Below are 12630 nucleotides of genomic sequence, written 5' to 3' on the forward strand. Positions count from 1 at the left end.
TATTCCTGTTTTAACTATAGAAGCAACTTCACATTATCAAAGAAATTGACCATAACAGATTGGAGGGATGAGCGCAAGCTAACAAAATGAATTTCAATAGGAACAAATGAAAGGGACAAATGCACCAGTACAGTATAAGATGGGGGATACCTGACTTACTAGCAGTACATGTGAAAAAGATCTAGGGGTCTTGGTGGACCACAAGCTGAACACGAGTCAATAGAATCTGAAGAATGGTATCTGAGGAAGTGTGCATGCACACGAAAGCTTATACCCAGAACAAGCTTCGTTGGTCTCTAAGGTGCTACTGGACCATTTATTAATTTATTTCAAATGAGTCAACCATGTAATGCATCAGCAAAAAAAGTGAATGATATTCTAGGCTGCATCAACAGAAGTCTAGTGTCCAGATCAAGGGAAATAATAGGATCTAATAAGTGTTGGGAATGTAAAGAAATAGAGGGTATTTTTATCATATGTGGTGGGAATGTAGGAAGGTTAAAAGTTTTTGGGAAATTGTTTATAATGAAATGAAAAAAATGTTCAGAGTAACCTTTGTTAAAAAAACCAGAAACCTTTTTATTAGGTATTGTAGGAGCGGAGATTCCAAAAGACCAGGAAAAATTGTTTATGTATGTTATGACGGCCGCCCAGATACTGTTAGCCCAAAGATGGAAAGAGGAATCATAGAATCATAGAATCATAGAGTTGGAAGAGACCACAAGGGCCATCCAGTCCAACCCCCTGCCAAGCAGGAAACACCATCAAAGCATTCCTGACAGATGGCTGTCAAGCCTCTGCTTAAAGACCTCCAAAGAAGGAGACTCCACCACACTCCTTGGCAGCAAATTCCACTGCCGAACAGCTCTTACTGTCAGGAAGTTCTTCCTAATGTTTAGGTGGAATTTTCTTTCTTGTAGTTTGAATCCGTTGCTCCGTGTCCGCTTCTCTGGAGCAGCAGAAAACAACCTTTCTCCCTCCTCTATATGACATCCTTTTATATATTTGAACATGGTTATCATATCACCCCTTAACCTTCTCTTCTCCAGGCTAAACATACCCAGCTCCCTAAGCCGTTCCTCATAAGGCATCGTTTCCAGGCCTTTGACCATTTTGGTTGCCCTCTTCTGGACACGTTCCAGCTTATCAGTATCCTTCTTGAACTGTGGTGCCCAGAACTGGACACAGTACTCCAGGTGAGGTCTGACCAGAGCAGAATACAGTGGTACTATTACTTCCCTTGATCTCTAGACGCTATACTCCTATTGATGCAGCCCAGAATTGCATTGGCTTTTTTAGCTGCTGCATCACACTGTTGACTCATGTCAAGTTTGTGGTCTACCAAGACTCCTAGATCCTTTTCACATGTACTGCTCTCAAGCCAGGTGTCTCCCATCCTGTATTTGTGCCTTTCATTTTTTTTGCCCAAGTGTAGTACTTTACATTTCTCCTTGTTAAAATTCATCTTGTTTGCTTTGGCCCAGTTGTCTAATCTGTTAAGGTCATTCTGAAGTGTGATCCTGTCCTCTGGGGTGTTAGCCACCCCTCCCAATTTGGTGTCAAATTGCCGACCAAAGAAGATTGGCAAACCAAGTTAATGGACTAGGCTGAAATGGCAAAACTAACCGGAAAGCTCAGAAATCAAGATGACAAGAAATTTTAAAAAGAATGGGAAATGTTTATTATGTATTTGCAAAAGTATTGTAAACAGGTTAATACATTGGCAGGATTTTAAGAACACTTGTAAATTTTAGAATATAGGAAATTTGAGGTAAAAATAATAATTTGGAGTAGAAATGACATGCAATTGAAAAGGGAATTTAAGGAACCAGGGGGGGGGAGTCACAGGATTAGGAGAATCTGGATTTGATATTGTTGTTGTGTATAAGTGTGTAATATATATATATACCATGTTTCTCCAAAAATAAGACCCCGTATTATATTTATTTTTCCTCAAAAAACACACACTATGGCTTATTTTTAGGGGATGTCTTATTCCCCCCCCTCCTCCTCCTCCTGCTGCGGCCGGCATTGCTGCTGCGCCTATCACTATGTCTTATTTTCAGGGTATGGCTTATATTCCTTGAATGTTTAAAAATCCTGCTATGGCTTATCTTATTTTATGACTACGTCTTAAAATAGGGGAAACAGGATATATATATGTGAACATTTCTCTTCAACCAGGCCTTGGGCTGATTAACATCCTATATAGCCTTTAAAATGTATTTTTGTGTGTGTGTGTGGGGGGGGGTGTTTTATTGTTTTGTTGTTGTTTCCATTATGTATTTTGTATTTTCATCTTGTCTTTTTTTTGCTGTGAACTGCCCTGAGATCTTCAGGTGAAGGGCGGTAGACAAATGTAATAAATAATTATAATTACCTGTATAACAATTCTCTTCTATTCCACACACCCCCAGTGCTTTTCATAACATGTTGTCCTCCTTCTCACACATTTTCTTTCTGAGTTTCTAAATTGTCACCATCTGTATGCAGTTTTGTCATTCATTTGACTTGTAATCTGGACTCTCCTTCTTGCCTCTGGCCCTGGAGGTAGAATAGGGCAATGATCCCCATATTGCGCATTCAGCCAGAGAAGTTTGCCCCAGGTCTGCAGGGAGGTCCCTGCTGGCCTGATCTTGTCTTCTGGTCTGGAAGGGACTGGGGTTCCCAGACAGGCCCTGATGATCACACCTTGTGCTTTGACCCCCTTCAGGGACAGCAACCCCCCTCCAGCAGGGGGGGAGAAGAGCCCCATTGGACTCGCATGGATCCTGGCTCACATCTGGGCAAAGGTGTACGGAGACATGGAGAAGCTTTGCACGCCCCTTTCCAGCCACAGTCCTCGACTTATGGCAGGGGTCTCCAAACGCCCCTCCCTCCCCAGGCGATTTAGCAGACCCCTGAATGTTCCCTGAATGTTCAGCTTGTAGCCTTCGCCATGTTCTGCACTAGATGCTGCAGGATTGTATTGCTTCTTTAATATATTACAAATTGTATTTTATCATACTCCACAGGATATAAACTGTAATACAATATAGGAGGAGGAATAAGGGCAGCAACTGGAATGCCATTAAAGGTCATTAGGAATCTTTCCTGGCTGGGATGGATCTACCGTCTCCTCTCTTCAGTCCCAGAAAAGGCAGGAACCACGTGCCTCCTCCCTCCTCTGAGATCTGGCAGAAGAGGGGATCTGAGAGCCATCTTTCCCCGATCTCAAGGGCTCTCTCTGCCTTGGAAGGTGGAGGAAGCTTCTTTTCTCCGGCTCCGGAGGGGAGGAACCGAACCAAGGGATCCCAAGATCCCATGAAGCTGTTCCTCTTGTTTCTGGCCAAGGGAGGCGCAGCTCAGAGATCCCGGAAGAGCTGCTTTGGAGAGGGAGGGAGGGAGGGAGGGAGGGAGGGAGGGAGGCATGAGCTGGGCGCACTCGGCCGGGCACGGGTTAAACCGTTAAAGGGAACTGGGCTGGATTCCTAGAGAGGACAGGAGAAGAAAGGCGAGGGGGGGCAGGTCCTCCAGAGCAAAAGGCCCTCCCTCCTCAGTCCTTCCCTGTAAGAGGAGCGAGGCTGTTTACTCCCTGCCGGCTGTAGGACACCTTCTGGGATCTGGCGAGGCTCCTCTCTCTGATTGCATGTGGGGGGGGGGAGAGAAGGGAGCGGGGCTGCAGGGGAGGAGGCAGCAGGAGGAGGAGGGGCAGCTAAGCGCATGCGTGGAAGAAACCCCCCAAGTCAGGGGCAAAGGGTCCTGCCCGCTTCTTCTCTCTGCAAAGCCACGGAGGAGCGGCTAGGTCGTAGTAGGAGGTCTGCAATTGTATGACGAATTCGGGTGCTTACACTGTTTGCCACTTTGGGTTAGGATGATGAAAATGGATGGATTGCTGGATTAGTTAATTCCTGTACCATTTAATATATTAGAAAGTTAACGCCTCTAAGTGGTGCACAGAAAATGAAAGCATCAACAGACAAATATATTACAAAAATGCCCAGTCTACATATATATATATATATAAATGTAGGTGTTGCGCGCACAGGTGTCCCAGCCTTTCACCGTAACCGCTGAACCGCATTGCAACAAATTTGGGCACAACATACCTTGCCCACCAGGGAGGGATCTAGCATAAAAATATTATCAAAAAACCACACCTTTCATGCCTAAAATAATGATTAAACACAATAAAAGTGGCACGCAACTCATACATCACCAGCAGAAGCTCTGAAGACTCCAGCAGCATCCAATAGAAAGGCAGATCGCACGCTGCTGCCTCCAAAGCCGCGCCACCAGATGACATCACAAAATTCCACAGCAACCAACTGAAACCAGGCCTTTTGCAGCAACCAGGCCCAACATTGCCCAGCAGACTGATTAGGCCGCAGCCTAGGCCACTTTCCAGACTAGGCCAAGTGGAGGTAGGGGCCTGCCTGGGTGGGGGATGGGGGGCCTGAATAGGGGGCAGGGATAGGTAAGGGGTCAGAACAGGGTGGGGGGAGACACAGGGATGAAACCTGCCCTCCATAGTATCTCGTGTTTCTGGGGGGATATTTGCATCAGCAGTGGCTCTTGTGTGTTTCTGGGGGCTCTCGGCATCTGCAGTGGCTCTTGTGTGGTTTCGCATTCTATTTCCTCAGCAATTGATTTAGCTTCTAACAACATAGTGTCAAAGGCAGAGTCTGAGCGCATTGTTGCTAAGTTACTCTTGTCCAGCTCTATCATTTTAACTGCTTCCGAAAGAACGACATCAGACTTTTGTAACGTTTTACTTACAACGTTAATTTTCACTAATATGTTGTACCACGTTACTAAAGAACAAATGAATTTGAAAGACTTCAATTTCAACATCAATGAACTTGCCATGTTCCTTGTGTCACAATCTCTCTTGTCATCTGAATAAATAGAATATAAGGCGTCGTAAAACTGCTCCATATTAAAACGAAGTGCTTTCAACGCCACTACTCTACTTTCCCATCGCGTGTTTGATAATGGTTTTAAAGTTAAAGTGGGCATCTGCTTCAAGAGAAGCCGGAAAAGAACACATATATTTCTTGAACAATGGGAAAAAAGTTAGACACTTCAAGTGAGCTTTTAGCAGCATCATTAACTACTAAATTGAGGCTGTGAGCAGCACAAGGAACATAAAAAGCACGTGGATTTATATCCAAGATTTCTCTTTGGAGGCCAATATTTTTCCCTTTCATATTTGCACCATTATCATATCCTTGCCCTAGCATGTTGTCTAATTCAATATTGGAGGATTTAAAAAAATCTAACAAAACTGTTGCTAGTGCTTGTCCTGTAGTGTCATCAACTGGACAAAGCCTCAAAAATGCTCTCTCACCTCAGCCTTTTTTGTTCCTGTGTCAAGGTGTACAAACCGAACAAGAACTGAAAGTTGTTCCTCATGTGATACATCAGGAGTGCAATCCAAAATAATGGAAAAGTATTTATTTATTTATTTTAATTTTTTTTAAAATAAACTTTATTTCATTCTTTAAAAACATACATAAAAATAAACAAACAAAACAAAACAATACTAACAACAAATAATAAATAATAAATCAAATAAATCAGATACAGGTTAAATCAAAGTTAAATTCAACTTAAATCAACTTAAATTTAATCAAAATTAAATTCAACTTAAATCAGCTTCAGTCAATTATGTAACAGAATTAACACCCATACAAAGAAACACAAAAAGGAAGAAAAGAATCGTTAAACCTATAAATATAAACATAAAGTGAAACATAAATAAATCACCCCCAAGTAAAATAATTAAATCATATGAGATTCATATCTGTGAGGGACGAGGGATACAGGGAAGTCCCTCCCATCTTAAGTTCCAGCCCATCCCCAAGCGCGGGAGAGAGTAAGGAGAGCTCTGCCTCCAGCGGAGAGTCAGGAAGTGGTGTCCGAGGCTCAGGCAAGGTTGTGGAGCCCAGGCCGCAGGTGGGACAGGAAGTAGGACGCACAGGGGGGAGGCCAATTCCCCCAGCTCCCGAATTGCGACGCAAACGTAGGGGGAAGAGGTTGGGTCTGCCAAAGCTGTGGTGCTGGAAGAAAACGCGCCAATCGCCATTCGGGAGTTCAGACACCTCACCTTAAGGATGCATTTTTACTGCTCTGAACACTGTAAATAATCAGCACTTAATAAAAACCTTAAAAGACCATGCTGGAGTCGTTACTCTAGAGTAGCCATACCAGGCCCTCTGACAGCAACTCCCGAATCTTTTTTTTGGCTACTTTGGAGTGCAGCGATGAGCGCTCAAGAGGCTGAGCATTGGAGGCTGGAGGCCGAAGCAGCGAAGCAGGAGCTGCAGAACCTCACAGCGCACGCACAGCAGCAATTGCATGCCGCTCAGGAGGAAGCGCGAGGGGCGCAGGAGGAGCTGAACAAGCTGGTGGACCAGGTGAGGACAAAAGAGGAGACTGAGAAACAGCTAAGGGTGATGGTTTTGGACCTACAGAAGAAGTTGGAAGAGGAGAAAGCCGCTAGAGGTGGGGGGGTGCCCCAGCCGCAGCTAGTCCAAGTGAGAAGGGGACAGAGCCTAGTCACCAAGTTTAGCGGCGACCCTAGGGAGTACCTAGGATTCGAGACAGAAATAAATTATGCGCTGGAATTGCATGCAGCAGAATTCCCAGATGACGCGCACAGAGTCTCCTTTATCATAGAGCATTTGACGGGGGCCGCCCGAGAATGGGTAAGACCGCTCATCGCGCAAAAAAATCCTTGCATGAAGAACGCAAAATTATTTCTAGAAGCTTTAAAAATAATGTACGCTAGTGACAGTGAAATGGAGGCCACTAAAGAGGAGCTTCATAACTTAACACAAGGAAAATCGACAGTTAGGGACTACTGGGCGAGATTCACCATGCTGGTGCACAAACTGGGGTGGGATCTGCAAAGTGAGCCAGTGAAATCAGCCTTCTACATGGGTTTGCACGCAGACGTTAAGGATGAGCTGGCAAGAGGTCCCAAACCGCGAACTATGGATGAGTTAAGCAAAGCGGCGCTAGCGGTGGGGGTGAGACAGGAATCCAGATGGAATGACAAACAAGCGACGCGCGCAGCAAAACCTTGGTTCCCACGCTCCCAGGACAGACCACATCACCAAACCCCACCCCAGGGCCCGCCCCCACACCCGCCCAGGCCAAGCCCAGAGCCGGAACCGATGGAGATCGGAGGAGCGCGCGCGCGGGCTTTTCAAACCCCGGCGGCGCCAAGACGCAAGGAGGGAAGAGGCGGGAATTGCTTTCTCTGCAACTCCCCCAGGCATCGCGTCAGAGACTGCCCTCATCGCAGAGAGTGGCAAGGAAAGGCGGGAACGGTTGTACCTTCCCCAGCTGACGCAGCACCACAGCAGGGAAACAAGACAGCCTGGCTGCAGGAGACAAGGGGGAGCGGCCAGGCACAGTCAGCAGACAACAGCCCCCGCCCGCCCACCCGCACAGAGAGGAGCACAGCCAGCCCACCCCTCCCAGAGCAGGAGTGGTTCTAGAAGTCACGCTCACGCTCCCAAATGGCTATCCCCTGACAGTCCTCGCCTTAATTGACAGTGGTGCCTCAGCCAACTTCTTCTCGAGAAACTTTGCGGAAGAGCACCAGATCCAACTTCTGCAGCTGGATTTTCCCCTGCACGTGGCCACCATTGACGGCAGAGAGCTGCTGGGAGGGGCCATCACGCATCAACCCCCCCCCCATGAGAATGACGGTGGGAAGGCACTCAGAGACACTGGCTTTCAACGTCACAACCATCTCAGACCCCCCCATCGTCTTGGGCATGAGCTGGCTGACGCGCCACGACCCCTCCATAAGTTGGCACCAGAGATGCATCACTTTTGGATCGGACTTTTGTCTGGAACATTGCATGCAGCACCAACCAGGGGAGGGGCCTCCGATAGCCACGGTGGCCACCATGCACGTCAAGGGGGGTGAGGCAATACCCAAGCCGTACTGGGACCTGCAGGAGGTCTTCAGCGAAGCGGAGTCCGACCACCTACCCCCACACAGGCCTTTTGACTGCCAGATCAACCTAGTGCCAGGGGCAACTATACCCCCAGCCAAGCTGTACGCCATGTCAGATCAGGAACTGGAGGATCTGCGCGCTTTCATCGACAAGAACCTCAAGCGGGGGTTCATCAGAGAAAGCAAGGCAGCAGGGGGCAGCCCGGTCTTCTGGGTGGACAAGAAAGACACGCAACAGCGCCGTCTGGTGGTGGATTTTAGACGGCTGAATTCGGTGACAGAGCCAATGGCTTTCCCCATGCCCAGAGTGGATGATCTCCTGACAGCGGCACGCAGGGGCAAGATCTTCACCAAGCTCGACCTAAGAGGGGCGTACAACTTGATTAGGATCCGGGAGGGTGATGAATGGAAAACCACGATGTTCACGCCTCTGGGCTCTTTTGAATATCTGGTGATGCCCTTCGGGTTGCAAGGGGGCTCAGCATGCTTCCAGGCCTTCATGCACCACGTCCTGGGGTCCCTCCTCTTCAAGAACTGCTTGGTCTTTCTGGATGACATCCTTATCTACTCCAATGACCCAGTGCAGCATGTGAAGGATGTCAGGGAGGTGTTGCAGCGCCTGAAGGACAACCACCTGTATGTGAAGCTGGAGAAGTGCAAGTTTCACACCAAAGAAGTGGACTTCCTAGGCTACAAGCTGTCAGACAAGGGGCTGGCGATGGACAAGGACAAGGTGCAGGCCATCCTGGACTGGCACAGCCCCAGGACGCGCAAAGATGCCCAACGCCTACTAGGCTTCGCGAACTTCTACAGGAAGTTCATCAAGAACTTCTCTCGCGTCACGGCTCCTATCACCGACTGCCTGAGAGGCAAGCAGAAGTTCCGGTGGACACCAGAGGCGCAAGCAGCGTTCGAAAGCCTCAAGAGGGTATTCGCTTCAGACCAGCACCTGTTCCACGTGGTGCAGGATGCGCCCCTACGCCTGGAGACAGATGCTTCGGACAAGGCTCTGGGAGCGATTCTGTTGCAACTGGACGCCAACAGAGAGTGGAGACCCTGTGCCTTCTTCTCCAGGAAGCTGACCCAGCCGGAACGCAACTACACAGTGTTTGACAGGGAACTTCTCGCGATCCACGCTGCGTTCCAGCACTGGCGACACTTCCTGGTGGGCGCCAAGCACCCCATCCAGGTGTGCACAGACCACAAGAACCTGGAGTTCTGGAGAACTGCCAGGGTGCTCAACCAGCGGCAGATACGGTGGGCAGAGTTCTTCTCGAACTTCAACTTCTCCATCCACTACATCCCGGGAGAGCAGAATGTCAGGGCGGATGCCCTCTCCCGCAAGCCAGAGTACATGGAGGAGGAGTTGCCACCGGCACCCAGGCATATTTTCCCCCCATCAGCATGGTCCTGCGGAGCAACAGTGGCGAGCGAGGCAGAACTCACAGCACTGACAGCAGCTGATGAATTTGCCACCCGCATCTTCAGAGAACTGAGAGGGGGGGGGAGCAGGCCAAAGACTTTGAGGAAAGGAGGGGTTTGCTTTTTTACAAGGGAGCCCTGTACCTGCCAACCAAACAGCTGAGAGGTAAGGCCCTCAAGCAGATGCACGACAACCCAACGGCGGGTCATTTTGGAAGGGACAAAACCACTCACCTAGTCATGAGACACTTCTGGTGGCCAGGGGTGCGGGAGGATGTTCGAGATTATGTAAGGGGATGTGACACCTGCCAGCGAGCAAAGGTGGTCAGAGCGCCACCAGCTGGTTTGCTGGAGCCCTTAGCCACACCGCACAGGCCGTGGGAAGTAGTGTCCATGGACTTCATCACAGACCTGCCGTCGTCCAGGGGCAAGACCGCAGTGTTGGTGGTGGTGGACCTCATGTCCAAAATGTGCCATTTTATACCGTGTGCCAGGGCGGTCTCGGCAGAAGAGACGGCCAAACTGTTTGTTGACCACGTATTCAGACTGCATGGATTGCCTTTAAGGGTTATTTCGGATCGTGGCCGCCAATTTGTTTCCAGGTTCTGGAGGCGGCTCATGAACCTCCTGCAGGTGGAGGTCAGCTTGTCGACGGCTAGGCACCCGCAAACCAATGGACAGGCGGAGCGGGTCAACGCCATTCTGCAGCAGTACCTGAGATGTTACGTCAGCCAGAGGCAAACGGACTGGGTGGATCGCCTGCCACTGGCAGAATTTGCCTACAACAATGCGGTGCACGTCTCCACAGGGGTGTCGCCCTTTAAGGCCAACTACGGGCGCGACCTCAGATCTTTCCCGGAGAGGGAGGGGGAGGAGGAGGAAGAGGGCCCACAGGCAGAGGATTGGGCAGAGGACCTGGAGACGGTGCACCAGCAGCTCAGAGAACACTTGGAGAGGGCCAAGGAAGCGTACAAGAAGGGGGCAGATCGCCACAGGCGACCGGGAGAGGTCATCAGGGTGGGGGACAAGGTTTGGTTATCCTCGGAAGGTCTTCCCACCAGGGGGCGATGCAAGAAGTTAGCACCCAGGAGGCTGGGCCCCTTCACGGTCACGCAACAGGTCAACCCGGTAGCCTTCAGGCTAGCACTGCCGGAGGACATGAGAGTGCACCCAGTGTTTCATAGATCGCTGCTGTCGCCGTACAGGGAAAGTACCAGGTTCAGGGACAGCGATCAGCCTCCAGAGGGAGGGGGGGAGACGGGAGACGCCCGACAGCTCAATGAGGCAACTGAGATTTTAGACTCAAGGAGAGGGGTGAGAGGACTGGAGTACCTGATAGCATGGGAGGACACTCCGCCGTCCCAAAATGAGTGGATACCGGCCACAGAAGTACCTGAGGAATTTTTAGTGGAAGAGTTCCACGCCCTGTTCCCCCACAGGCCCAAGCCCTGGCACATGGAAAGGGAGGGAGAGGGGGAGGGGCAGGAGGAAGGGATAGCAGGCAGCAGCTCTCCATGGAGATGGGAAGCGGAATTTGAGGACACGGAAGAAGAGGTGTGGGTTTCACCGAGGTCAACGACGTCAGAGGCAGGAGAGGACTGGCAGAACATTTTTACTCCCACCAGCTCTGACGCCACTGACTTCTTGGGATTCCCGTCTTCTCAGGGGGAAGGAGAAAGATCGCAGGATTGGGGGGAAATTTTTACACCCACAGGCTCGGATGCCACAGACTTCTTGGGGTTTCACTCGTCCCCAGCAAGCGGAGAGCCACTAGGAAGGGGGGGAGAGGAGCCTGGGAGGGGGATGGATGTGAGGGACGAGGGATACAGGGAAGTCCCTCCCATCTTAAGTTCCAGCCCATCCCCAAGCGCGGGAGAGAGTAAGGAGAGCTCTGCCTCCAGCGGAGAGTCAGGAAGTGGTGTCCGAGGCTCAGGCAAGGTTGTGGAGCCCAGGCCGCAGGTGGGACAGGAAGTAGGACGCACAGGGGGGAGGCCAATTCCCCCAACTCCCGAATTGCGACGCAAACGTAGGGGGAAGAGGTTGGGTCTGCCAAAGCTGTGGTGCTGGAAGAAAACGCGCCAATCGCCATTCGGGAGTTCAGACACCTCACCTTAAGGATGCATTTTTACTGCTCTGAACACTGTAAATAATCAGCACTTAATAAAAACCTTAAAAGACCATGCTGGAGTCGTTACTCTAGAGTAGCCATACCAGGCCCTCTGACAATATCTTAACACAAATCAGTCTTAAAGACATAATATTATTCAAAATAATGGAAAAGTATTTAGATTTCTTCAAAAGATTAACAATGGTCATTTTTATTCTTTCACCTATTATATTGATCAGTTCGTTTTGGATGTTATGCCCCAGATAATGCGGTTTTGAACATTTTGAATTTGAGCAGTATGTTCTGCTAATACATTATCAAAAATAGCAATTTTTTCGACTAATTTAAAAAGATTTCCATTATCTGGTTCAAACAAAGTTTCAGTATTTCCTCTAAATGCCAAATTTTGAACTGCCAAAAAATTAATTAGCACAATTATTCTCTCTAAAACAGCCATCCACCTTTTCTTCTCACGTTCTATTCTGGCTTGATTTAAGGAATCTACAGTTTTCCCTTTCAATATATTCTCTTTTAGATCCATGCTTTTTTTTAATGGACAATAGGTATCCTGCACTCTTTTCGTGTATTTCGCTACTTCTTGATAAATGCTCCCAGTTTTGGAAACCTGTATTGTCACTAAAAGTAGTGACATTAGCATTGAAAAGCAGAACACTGAATTGGTAGATACAGAATATAGAAGCCAATCTCTATTTACAGTTTCATTATTCTTTAACTTTTTGGTGTAATAACAATTTGAAAATGACCTGTTTTTTCCATCTTTCGGATAGGCAGGTAGCTTTACTTGAACTGGCCCTCGATCTTCTAGCAGAAACAGTCTTAGCTTGTCTGGGAGAATTTGCGGCCACAACGAAGGATCACCCATTGCATTTTCATCAAAGGTCACTTCCAGGGGAGTCTCAGACGTTGAGGGAGATTCAGCTGCAAGTGCAGAAGTAGAGGCTTCTTCAATACATGCAGTATGTTCTGAATCTCTTGAAGGTCTTTCATCTCCACCCACAGTTGCAGAAGATGTACCTGTTAAAACAGAAAAAGCATAGGTTAATACACATAAATTACAATAGTGGCTCTGAGAGCAATACGGTAGACCTCATGAGCACTTTGTAGGTTCAAATCCAAACTTGTGAAA

This window comes from Zootoca vivipara, chromosome 12, assembly GCF_965207765.1.
Source record: "Zootoca vivipara chromosome 12, rZooViv2.hap1.1, whole genome shotgun sequence".
NCBI lineage: Eukaryota > Metazoa > Chordata > Lepidosauria > Squamata > Lacertidae > Zootoca > Zootoca vivipara.